Here is a 12,413-nt window from a genome sequence, read left to right as displayed (position 1 = left end):
GGCCTGTGTGCACCGCGTGCTGGGTTCGCGGGGTGGGCGTGCCCGTGTGCGCCGCGTGCTCGTGCCGGGGGCCCCGGGGTGGGCGTGCCCGTATGCATCGCGTGGGCGTGCCAGGGCGCGGGGTGGGCGTGCACATGTGCATCGCGTGGGCGTGCCAGGGTCGCGGGGTGGGCGTGCCCGGCTCAGCGCCATCCCAGGCAGTCATGATCCGCATTTAACCACTGATGCCACAATGAGGGTCGAGGTCTGCGCTGGCCCTTCCGCGGGCCCTGCCTCGTTCAAATGAGGTTTTGGTTGTGAGCAGGTTGGCTCACCTGTTGTTCGCAAGGTGACAGGTGGGGCAATGGCCGGGGCGCCTCTGCGGAGGCAGGACTGAGTCCCCGCTGTGGAGGCAGGCCTGCCACCGAATCTCCGCTCCGCCCGTGTATGTGTGTGACGGTGGGCCGGGTGCCCCGCCTGTCCAGGCCTCAGCCCCGTTGTCGAGGGGAGCAGAAGGCGTGCCCTCCGGGGGCTGCCTTGTGGGGGGTGAGGCCTGCCCGGCACACGAAGGGTGTGGCTCTGTCCAAGGAGGACACACGGTCAACGTGCAGCTGTAGGCTCGTTCAGGTCCTGGGAGGTCGTGGGCCCCGTGTGTCTGTGTGTGTGTATGTGAGAGTGACTGTGTGCGCCTGTGGGTGTGGGTGAGCCAGTGTGTGAGAATCTGTGTCTGTGTGTGTGTGCACCTGCGTGTGTGAGAGAGCCTATGTGTGTGTGCCAGTCCGTGTCTCTGAGAACCTCTGTGTGTGAGACTGTGTGTCTGAGCCTGTGTGTGTGTGTGTGTGTGTGTGTGTGTGTGTGTGTGAACCTTTGTGTATCTGAGAGCTTGTGTGTGTGTGTGTGGGGGGGGGGGCGATGCCCCTGGAGATGCCCGACTGCCCCTCCCATGCTGTTGCCCCCTCAGTGGCTCCTCTAGACACGCGTAGCCTTATTCCCGGTTTCTTGACTTCTCTGTGACGTCGTTCTGTGTTACCCTTGCTGCAAATCCGTAGCCAATGACTTCAGCCACTTCTTTTCTCCGTATTTCAAACCGCTTTTCCTCCCTGAAAATCCTTTCTATCAAGTCTTCCTTGTTACCCATGAAAACGTGTCTCCTGTTTGCCCCTGACGGGATTTTGTTCTCTGTGGGCCTCTGTGGGTTTCTCTCCGCCTCAGTTTCCCTCTCCCGGTACTTGTAGCGCATGTGATGGATTCCGGGAATGCCGTCCGCCCAGGAAAATCGCGTGTGTTGAAATGCAGCCTCTCGAGCCCTTGAAAATACTCAGAGTTCTTCCAGAATGTTCTCACGTCTCCATCCACTTCCTTTCTCTTTCTGGTCTAACCCAGCTGCCCTCCAGCCTCTGCCTTCAGGAGAAACGAGCACCCCCGAGACTCCAGCCCACTCTCCCTCACACTGAGTTCCGGGAAGCCTCGGCTGGTTTTCCCACGGGAACAATGTGATGATGGGATTGGGGCCGCGTTCCTCACAGAGACGCCGCCTCGGAAGGTCTGATTGGAGAGACGCACCAGCTCGCCACGGCCGTCGTTCATGATAGGACATTCGTGCTCTCGGCCGTGAATACGTTGTACACGTTGAGGTCTGGAGGAGCCCCGAGGTCGGGTGGGTAGAAGTTGAACGTCTACACAGATGGGCTCTGGGAAATCGTGACCGTCGCCTCGGACGGGTCCGTCTGTGATTAGGAAAAAGAAGCTCATCACACATTTCGCTGAAGGTTTTTGTAATTATTCACCACCTTAGGATTCATGAGAATATGACTGTGGGGGTGTCGTGAGCGTCCTGAGACCTTCTGGAAGGTGACCAGGGAGGTGAGCGCCTCAGTGTGCCTCTCGGCGCACAAAGAGGGCCTCGCAGCGAGCACGACTTGGGCCGCTGGGCGCGAGCTCGCCTTGCGTGGGCGGGTGGCGGGGGCACTGCCAGGGTCTCGTCCTGAGTACTGCCCTCTGGGAAGATTTTAAATCCGTTCTCCATCCTGAGACTATTGTGGACTCACTGCAGAAAAAAACCAGGTGGCATGGGAGATAGAACGTTAAAGAACCGCCCTCACCCAGGTCCCCAGAGGGAGCCACTGTTGTATTTCTTGGAGATCATTCCAGAAATTTTCTCCGCCCGTGGAATCTGATACATAATTTTTTATAACTTAAAAAACAGCAGCTTTATTGAAATATGATTTGCATGCCATAAAGTTGAGCTCCTTAAAGCATACTTTTCAGTGATTTTTAGTATATTCGCAGGGTTGTGCCTATTCATAGATGGTTTCAGCACCACTGTCTGATTCCAGAACGTTTTTGTCCCGTCTCCCCCCACCAAAGAGAACTCTGTACCCATTAGCAGATACTCTCGGTTTCTCCCTCCTCTCAGGCCCTGGCAAACTTTAATTTCTGTCTCTACGGAGTTGCTTATTCTGGACACTTTGCAGAAATGGAATCATAGAATACATGGTGTTTTGTGGCTCGCTTCTTTCCCTGAGCAAAGTGCTTTCAAGGTTCATCCATGTTGTGGCGTATGTCAGTCCCTTTTTAGGACTAAGTTCATAGAGAACGGGGGAGAGGGTGGGGGAGAGCTCGCATTTGCTAAGACATTCATTCACGAACGGACACATTTTGGCTCTTGTGAACCACTTCTCACCAGCAATGCACAAGGGGTCACGTTTCTCCACATCCTCGCCAATGCTTGTCATTGTCCGTCTTTCTGATTATAGCTGTCTTAAGGGGTATGAAGTGTGCTGTCTCATGGTGGTTTTGATTTGCAGTTCCCTAACGATCACTGGTGTTGAGCACTTTTTCATGTATTTGTTGGCCGTTTGTATCCCTTCTTAGAAGAATCTGTTCAGATCTTCCGCCCGTATTTTAATTGGGTCATTTGTCTTTTTTTTTTTTTTTTTTTGAGTTGTTATAATTCTTGGTATATTCTGGGTCACTACAGTCTTACCAGATATGTGATTTGCAAATATATTCTCCCATTTTATAGGTTGTCTTTTTATAGTGTTCTTGGATGTACAGAAGTTTTTGAGGAAGTCTGATTTAGTTATTTTTTATTTGGTTGTGTGGGCTCTTGGCATCCTGTTGAAGAAATCACTGCCTAATCTAAAGTCCTGGAGATTGACTCCTTTGTTTTCCTGTAAGTTTAGTGGCTCTGCCTGTTACATTTAGGTCTGTTTTGAGTTAATTGGTGTGAGGGAGGGGTAATTCTTCACTTTCTCCCTTCCCAGTGTGTTGGATGTCCCTCCACCTCGGGATGTACAGATCTCTTTCTTCTTTAAGGGACGTATGTCACGTATAGCTGTGCCATCACCTGTTTACCTGGACTTCTGTTCAGTGCTGCTTGGCCTGGTCCCCATTTTCCCGTCGTAAACGGTGCTGTAGGGACCATCCTAGAGCCTATGTTGAGATGCATTTTTAAACATTAGGGTTAGTCGGCCTCATCTTTCCCTATTGGGGTGGGCAGAATAACGTCCCCCAAAGACGTGTGTTCTCTAATCCCCAGCACCTGCAATTACATTACCTTGTATGGCACAAGGGACTTTGTAGGTGTGATTATGGTTAAGAACCTTGAATAGCGGGGATTATCCTGGATTATCACATGGGCCCGGTATAATCACCAGCCTCCTTAAACGTAGAAGAGGAAGAGTCTGAGAGGGAGGTGTAACTTGGGAAGAATGATCGTATCAGATGTGATGCTGCTGTCTTTGATGTTGGGGGAAGGGGCTGTGTGGCCTCTAAAAGCTGTTGGAAAAGGCAGGGGATGGGTTGTTCCCTGGAGCCTTCAGATAGGAGCTAGCCCCACGACACCCATGTCAGACTTAGGACCTCCAGAACCGCAGCGTCGTTTTAAGCCTCCGAGTCTATGGGAGTTTGCCACAGCAGCCGTAGGGAGAGAGGACATGTAGCTTTTCAGATGCTGTAAACTTCAGGGGTGACGTTTTCTACTAGACCAGGTGATGCTCCAGGAAGTCTCTGGTCCTTGGTAGACACTCTGCCCTCTGTCGGAGTCCCTCGTGTTTTGGTGAAAAGTTACTGGAAAAGGTTGGCCGTGCCGTCAGCGCAGCCAAAGGGCCTAAGTGCGTCCTGAAGTGTGCGTGCCGTTGGGACGTTGGGGCCACGTGGAGAAGGGCTGCGGGAGGGCAGGACGAGTCACCCTGGGAAGAGGGTGCCGAGATGGGAGCTGCAGGACGCCTGGGTCCCTCCTTAGGGCCCTCGCGTTGTGGATTTGCTGGCGTGCCATGGCACGGCTTCCTGAGGTCTGTCTTCTTCCAGGAGCGGAGTATGTCCGCTTTGTCCTGGGCCGGAGAGGCCTCGGGGCTGGCTGTGGACCTAGCCACCATTCCCAGTGTCCATTCTCTGTGTCCTGAATTCTGAACTGCCCGCAAACCAGCGACCTGTGGGAACCCTGCAGTTTGAGGGCCTCCAGGGTATGTGGGAGACGAGGGGGACTGTTCACAAAGGTCTGCTGCTGCTTTGGGGGCGGGGGGTGTGGTGGGTCGCTAGACAGTTTCCCTAACATGTTGGAATTTTCCGGAATCTCCACCAGCGGGTTCAGGTGTGTAACCAGGTGCCTCCTTTATCTTGGGCTTCCTCTGGCTGCCCACCTGGGGCGGGGTGGGGGTGGGATTATGATACTGAGGGCCTGCCTGGCCCCGCCCTGGTGACCAGGGACCTTCATCATGGCCCCAGGCCAGTCTCTTTGAGGCTCCAACCATCTGCCTCTGTGGTGGAGATGTAGAGAGGATTAAGCAGCTAATTCAGTATTTGGAAAAAATATCTGTGAGTTTAAATAAAGGCTCATTAAATACCTTTTTTGGATTAGAACTGTAATTGACTTAGTGTTTAAGGCAGAAATGGAGGCCTTTGATTTAAAAACTGTTGACAGATTTGAGCCTGAGCTGCTTCTGTTTGCAGAGGAAAGCCGCTGACTTCCAGTCAAGTTGAAACATAACTTCCTTTACGCCCGCCTGAGTTTGACTTTTGTCATATTTTATAAAACACAAGGGTTGTAATTTTAGCTCACATTTATGGCGCTTCCACGAGCTCCCTTAAGGTCCCCCCCCCCCCCCCCCAACTAGCTAATACCGTGACATTGTTGAAATGAGTGGACACACAAAACACTCAACAAAAGATGACAAAATACATGAGCTTAGAGATTGGGGTACGTGTGGTACTAAATGTTTGCACGTAAAAGATGATCTCAAGTGATCTTCCTGAAGGAAATGGGTGTTTAACTTTTACAGCTGTTCCCCACGGTTGAAAGGGATTCCTTTCTTCGTCTGTGACATTAGCTGTAATTGAAACGATTCGTTTATGTTCTCATACCATAATAAGCAGCATAGTCGAATCATAACACATTGTGGCCTGTAATCAAGTGGTTATAGCGTATGAGTGTGTTTTTTGCCTCCGCGGGGCTCAGGAAGGAGGAAGGGATTGTAGGTCCTTTGTTAATGCTGCCGATCGCTAACCGTGGCAGGGGTGGTCGAAGCTGCCTCTTTGCGTGCGTTCTGGAGCAGAGCGTGTGGTTCCCGATCGGCGTGGACCCCACACCCCCTGGCACCCCCAGCACGGCGGGCGTCTGCTTCTCTTCGTCACCTGGGTCTCCAGCCTTACCCACCCCCCAAGCCCACCTTGCAGCTCCCAGCCTGTGCCTGGAGCTCTCCCTTCTCATGGTCAGACCTGGAGGCTGTCTTTCACTCCGTTTTCCTCGAAACCGTCGTCTCCTGTCGCTTCTGTTGGGGAAATCCTCCATCCTTACTAAGAGCAAGACCTCTGGAGCCAAACGGCTTGGGTTCCAGTCCTGGCTCTGCTCCTTTGCAGCCAGGAGACCTTGGGCAAGTCAGGGTGCCTCCGCATGCCCATCTGTAAAATGGGTATGGCAGCAGCACACGTACTTAGGGGTTGCTGTGGGGCTACGTAGGTGAACGTAGGTGCAGTGCCCGGGCGTGTCTCCAGTGCATGATGGAGCTTTGCGGGCCTCCTCTGAGCTTCTGTCCTCACTGTCCCAGCACTTCAGGACGGTGACCCCTGTCCTGCCCCTCGCCCTCTGCGTCGGGTTCTGTTGCCTCACCCCGAGCACCCTCGCCAGTCTGCCTCGGTGCCCTCCTCTGTGCGGCTGTGGCTCCAGTCCACACTGGCTTTTAACTCTGGTCCAGACAACTGCTGTGCCCCGCCCCCACCCCCCCCGCCCCCACACCCTGCGTCCTGAGCCCTCCTAATCAGCCCCGATTTCCTCCCCGTGGCCACAAGCTAGGATGTGCTGGCTCCTTCTGTGGAGGAAATTAGTACATTAATTGGATCCAGGGTCTTTGAGAAACGCTGCCCTTCTATTTTTACAATCGGACAGGAAGTGGTGGTTTTATAAGTCTCTCTGTAGAGATTATAACCCTAGGGACTTGGAACGTTATAGTAAAACCATCCTATTTTTGGTAGGGTGATTGTTTGATTTCTGGGTAAATTCCAGGCATTCTCTTAATTCTAATTAACTTTGCTGTGGGTAAGGGGCCCTGCATGGAGAGAGAGAGGAGAGTAGCGTTGAGTGTCTGGTGTGTGTTAGGCACTGTGCCAGCTGCTTCCAAGTGTCGTTTGATTGAAACCTTGCTACGACCCCCGTGGAGTAGGTGCTGGTGTCGCGCTCCCAGATGAGGAAACCGAGGCTGGGCCAGTTGAGAAGCTTGCTTAGGTCGCTTGGCTATAAAGAGAAGCTGGGTGATCCGCCCAGGTTGCTGGTTTTCAAACCCACGCCTCTTCCTGAGAGCCTGTGTGTTGCTGCTGGTATGCAGGTCCCTGCTTAGGGGAAATGATCTCCAGAGAAGTCAGTAGGGCTTCCTCTTGGCAATTACCTTTCATCCTGCACGCTGTTTTCAGCCCACACAACCTTTTAAAATCTGTTTATGATCTTGACCCTGGCCTCTATTCATCGACTCTTAAAGTGGTCCAGCTACTACTAATGACCGAGATGTGACATCATATGACGCTTTCCTTGGACCGATGAACCGGGTTTAAATTACAGCCTTGCTTTTGAGCAGTCAGACTCTGGGGGATGCTGTTACTATTACGGAGCGTTATTTTGCACAGAGATTGACCTTGTCTGACATACAGGAGGCCAGGGAGGCTTCTTGGTTCCTCCGTTGGGGAAGGGGTGGGGCGGGGAGAGGGGGAAGATTTTATTCCATTTGCTCAGGGCAAATACCTGACACCGGCTTTCTGCAACTTCTGTGGAAGTTTCGGTACTTCTGAGAATGCCTTCAAGCGCCCCTCCTGAACTTAGGTTCTCGTGTTGCACACGCACGTTACACGTCGAGGGCCTGCCTGCTGTGAGCTGACTCAGGAGCAGGCTCCGCTCAGATCCTCACCCAGGGCCTGGCATCACCCCCTGCCGACACTTTAAACCAAGATAGAGGAGTCCCCGCTGAGCTTTGTGCTATTTGGTTTAAGGGAATTAAGGGGATCCTTTTAAAAGGTTCATCTGTTTACCCTGTTCCAACGCCGTGACCGTGGTGGGGGCGTCCTGCCCAGCACCCCGGGCGCCGTGACCATGGAGGGGCTTCATGGGAGGAACTAACCGGCATTCGTGTATTCGGATGTTATCATGAAGACGCACGTTTCTTAGTTATTCGCGATGAAAATGTTCTTACGAGGCCATTGTGAAGCATCAATACCCAAGCTCTTCGTGTTGTTGATATTTACAAACTTTCAAAGGATATTATACGACTGAGCTGTTTATTGCCGTGTTTTAGTATTAAAATTTTCAAACACAAATGGAAAGGATTTTACGCTGAGTGCTTGTGCACCTGCGACCTGGATTCTACTGACTGTGGACATCTAACTGCCTGCATGTATGTCCCCCGCCCATTATTTTCTTTTTCTTTCTTTCTTTCTTTCTTTCTTTCTTTCTTTCTTTCTTTCTTTTTTTTTTTCTTTTCTTTTCTTTCTTTTCTCTTTCTTTTCTTTCTTTTCTTTTTCTTCCTTCCTTCCTTCCTTCTTTCCTTCCTTCCTTCCTTTTCTTTCTTTTCTTTCTTTGTCTGTCTTTTTTTTTTTTAATTTTTTTTTTTTTCCAACATTTTTTATTTATTTTTGGGACAGAGAGAGACAGAGCATGAACGGGGGAGGGGCAGAGAGAGAGGGAGACACAGAATCGGAACCAGGCTCCAGGCTCCGAGCCATCAGCCCAGAGCCCGACGCGGGGCTCGAACTCACGGACCGCGAGATCGTGACCTGGCTGAAGTCGGACGCTTAACCGACTGCGCCACCCAGGCGCCCCTGTCTGTCTTTTTTTGATGCATTTCAGAGTCCACTGCAGACTTCAGTCCACAGCCGTCTGAGTACTGTGGTGAGCGTATCACCTGTTATTGACTTGAGTTGCACGCTGGTTACCAGGGGTTTTTCCTTTTGAGAGAAGCGTTTGTAAACAGTGAAATGCAGAGGTTGTAGGTGTTCCGTTTGATGAGTTTTGACACCAGTTTTATTGTACGAAACAGAGGGCCGGGTTGTCAGCGATGTGGAGCGGGGGTGTTTCATCTCCGTGTCTCAGGTTTCTGTCGGGGAGACTCTGCTGGAAGAAGCCGCACGTGGACGGAGACCCAGGCAGGAAGCGGTTCGCGTCGGACATGAGTGGGCCTAGAACTCCCTGCCCACAGGGCCCCCCGCCTTAGTCTCCTGGGGCTTCCATAATAAACTACCATAAACTCGGCTGAGAAAAACCCGGAAATTTATTCTCTCTTAATTCCGGGGGCCAGGAGCCGAAAATCGAGGTGTCGGCAGGGCTCCACTCCCCGCAGAGGCCTGCCTTACCTCTTGCGGCTTCTGGCGTCTTGTTGGCGGTCCGTGGTGCCCCCGTGGCTGGGAACTGCGTCGCCCCAGTCTTGGCTCCATCATCCCGTGGCCTCTTTCCCTGTGCATCTGTCAGGTGGAGGGAATTTTGGGGGGACGTTGTCCAGCCCCGTACGGCCCGAGCCCCGTCTCGGGCTGCGTAGCTGTGTGGCCTGCCCCCTGACCCAGGCCCGAAGGCAGCTCCTGGCGGAGGGTGTAAGAGCTTGGGTGTGTGGGCTGGGGTCTTGGTCTCTCTTCTTCAGTGTCACAGTTGAGTCAGAAGGATGTTTAGAAATGAAGATCCTGGAAAAAGGTAGAGAAACTGATGAGAGAGGGCCTGCCTTGCCAGGAGCCCCTTGGTCCCAAAGGAAACTCGCACCGGGGCCTCTCTCCGTCAGGTTATTTCCCTTCTCAAGGCCCCGTGGCTCCCTCCCTCGCCTGGGAGGTGGGCACTGGGCACCATTCAGTTTGGGCGGCTGCCTCTTTGTCTTCCTGTGTATCTCCGGGCCCCGGCCCTCCGCACCCTCCGGTCACCTGTCCCCGTCCCTGTCCCCACACTCCCACGCATCTGGGGCCTTTGCTCCTGTTGTGCTCTCCTCCTGCCCCCCTTCCCCGCCGGGCCTTCTCTGCTGTCCGGGACCTTGCCTGCTCTGTACCTGGGCTGTGTGTCTGCAGGTTGGAGGGCATCTGCCAGCAGACACCGGGGTGCTCTCTGCACCACGTTTGCAAAGATCGTGCCCGCAGCCTGCTTGCCAGGCCATCCCATTTTGTGGGACTGTTAAACGAACTAAATTCTCAACTGGAGATCCAGGGTGGGGAGAAGGGAGCCGGGAGCCCGAGCGGAGAAATTTCCGGAAGGTAGCTTTGGAGCCAGCACGCTTGCTGGTGTCCGAGAAGGGCTGGGAGGACGCCCTCTGGGAGTTTGTCCCGAGGTATACTGGGGGACGGGGTGGATGACATCGTTGGTGCCCTTTGTTCTCTGGTGCTCTGACTCCGGGAACTTCCATACGGACCTTGTGATGGCTCCAGTGCCACCACGGCCCCAGGTGGCATCCTGAGACGGTTGTCTGCAGGCACCAAGGTCAGGTCGAGGCCCCTGTGGGTCTTTGTCAAGTTGGAGGGCAGGGTGGTGGTGACCAACCCACGTGCATTTCCACCCGTGTGGAATCGGAGCCTCTGTGTATTAGCTGCCCGCCCTCTGCCAGCGCTGTGCTGGGCACTCACACCCATTCTCTTGTTCCGTTGACCCAGGAACCCATCAGAGTGGCGCTCTCCCTGTTGTAGTTGGGAAGGAGGCTGAGGTTCACGGGCAAGGGTAAGACGTGTCCCAAAGCCACTAGCACTTAGCGCGTGATGGGCACCGGTGGGTACGCTTCGGACGAGCGTCGACCCGGAGTGGCAGAGCCATGTCTCGGACACAGGAAAGAGACGTCCTGTGTGTGTACTGGGAGAGAGGATGTGGGTCACCCCCATCACCGAGCATTGTGCCCGCGTTTCCTGTGGCTGCCGTAACCAGTCATGGTGCACAGGAGTTCTTGAGGTCCGAGGTCCTTAAATGTCCACTAGGCTGCGTTCCTTCTAGAGGCTCTAGGGGAGAGTCTGTTTACTTGTCTTTTCCAGGAAGTTTCTGGAGGCCAGCATTCCTTCTAGAGGGTCTAGGGGGGAGCCTGTTTACTTGTCTTTTCCAGGAAGTTTCTGGAGGCCAGCATTCCTTGGCCCTGGGCCCCCCTCCTTCTTCAGAGCCAGCCTCGTGGCATCCCCCAGGCTGTCTTTGTCCTTCTGTCACATTGCCCTCCCTCTGACCCGGACTCTACTGTTCCCTTGTGATTACAGTGGGCCCACCTGGATCGCCCACATTGGCTTCAAGGTACTTAATCCCACCCGTGATACCCTTTGCCACGTGAGGCGACCTGTCCACAGGTTCCGGGGACTTGGAAGTGAGCATCTCGGGGGCCCGTTACTCAGTCCACCTCACGCCGTGACAAAGGCTCTTAGAGCAGCGACATTCAGGCCAGGCATCCCTGTTCGTATGTTCTCATTTACTCTGCCTGGCAAGCCTTCCAAAGTAGGCTTGTTATTGAGTTTTATGGACGGGGAGACTGAGGCTCGACTCTCGGGGGCCCCCGTGCAGTAAGGGCAGAGTGGAAAGAGAACCTGGTGTCCCGTGCTTCCGAACCCAGAGTTCTGGAACAGCCTGGGAGCAGCTTGTGTGCAGATTCAGGGTCTCCGAGGAGGGATGTCGCTGGAGGGTTGTACCTGCGTACCAGGTGCGTCATGCACAGCCTCCCCACCTGAGCGAGGCTCCTGGTGGCTTCTTGGTCACCGAAGATCCTGGTTTCCTCCTGGATCCTGTTGGTGCAGAGACGGAGTCGTGTGCATATTTACTGCCCGGGCTGCCTGCGTCCAGAATCCCCATTGCTAATCAGGACCCCAGAGTGGATGCTCTCATCTTCCAGATTGGTGTTCTCTCGTCACCCCCTTAATCAAGTAAGTGTTAGGTGCTCGTAGGATCAGACATTAAAGCCGGAACTGTACGTGTAAGGGAGCGACTCACCCGTGACTAGAGATCTGTAGGGAACCAAGTCTTCTTTCCTTTGCCTCTGTCAGTTCTGTGTCCGTTTCCTTCCTTATCTCTGTTTCTTTGAAGGGTTTTGCTTTTTGAAGAGGAAGCCAGTGGGGAACTACTTTTCATTTTGTCCAGAACCGAGTCTGCAGACTTCCCTTCCATTGAGCCTTTGCTTTATTGCTGGGCTGAGCCTGATTAGAAGAGTTTGTGATAATCGTGTTCTTCCCGGAGCTGTTTGTTTCAGTGTTCTTCTTGGGGCAGCGATCAGCGCTGTCTGTCCGGTGTCCGTCCTGGGGCAGCCATCGACGCTGTCTGTTTCAGCGTCTGTCCTGGGGCAGCCATCATCGGCGCTGTCTGTCCCGGTGTCCGTCCTGGGGCAGCAATTGGTGCCGTCTGTCCTGGTGGGGAAGGCACATCAGACTCGCAGGCAGCCGTCTTGCTTGTCTGCCCCCACCGCACTGGAAGGCATCTGTGTCGGGCCTGGGTGGGGAGGGGCATTTGTCCCAAAGCAGCTTCATTAAGGCTGGTCTTCGTCTTGTTGGCTGAGAGGAATGTCAGAGCCAGACCTTCATCTTACAGCGCCTGAGAAACCCCTTCTTGCGAAGGATGATGACCTCGCACACACACAAACTTGGGTCCTTTTCAACATGGCACATCGTATGTCAGCACACCTTTCATTCTTGCCTTGCAAAGATGTACGTCAAGAAGGGACTCGTTAACTGAAGATTCTTTTGATTCTTTTCCAGGTGAGTTTGGAGTGGTTTTGCGGCTGCTGAATATTCAGTGCTGACCTTTGGCCATTATGTTAGGGATGAGTTTTCAAAATTGATTTTGTTAGGGTGTCCCATGATTCTTCTGTGCCCAAAGAGTGCTTGGATTCCGGCTTCACTGAACCTCAGTTTCTTCTTCTGTAAAGTGGGCATAAGGGCAATCCTCTGGTGACTTTTTTATCAGGATTGAGCGTGATGATGCATGTAGGTGGTTAGGACAGTGCCTGGTAAAATAGTATTACTCAGGA

At 53.4% G+C, this 12,413-nt stretch overlaps 1 protein-coding gene across 7 annotated transcripts in view; it reads left to right on the top strand.

Moving 5' to 3' along the window:
- AGAP1 (ArfGAP with GTPase domain, ankyrin repeat and PH domain 1) overlaps nucleotides 1-12,413 on the top strand; it is a 546,313-nt gene that overhangs the window by 55,969 nt on the left and 477,931 nt on the right. Inside the window, exon 1 of one of the 7 annotated variants that reach the window (XM_053903439.1) lies at nucleotides 4,425-4,445. The exons of the other annotated variants lie outside the window; for them this stretch is intronic. The gene's annotated coding sequence lies outside the window, so the exon portion shown is untranslated. Of the gene's footprint in view, nucleotides 1-4,424; nucleotides 4,446-12,413 lie in introns of those variants that run through there. 7 annotated transcript variants of the gene reach the window in all.

This window comes from Panthera pardus, unplaced genomic scaffold (assembly GCF_024362965.1).
Source record: "Panthera pardus isolate Hobbes unplaced genomic scaffold, ASM2436296v1 HiC_scaffold_10, whole genome shotgun sequence".
NCBI lineage: Eukaryota > Metazoa > Chordata > Mammalia > Carnivora > Felidae > Panthera > Panthera pardus.
Note: the sequence above shows the minus strand (reverse complement) of the source record. Positions and strands in the feature narration are given on the sequence as shown.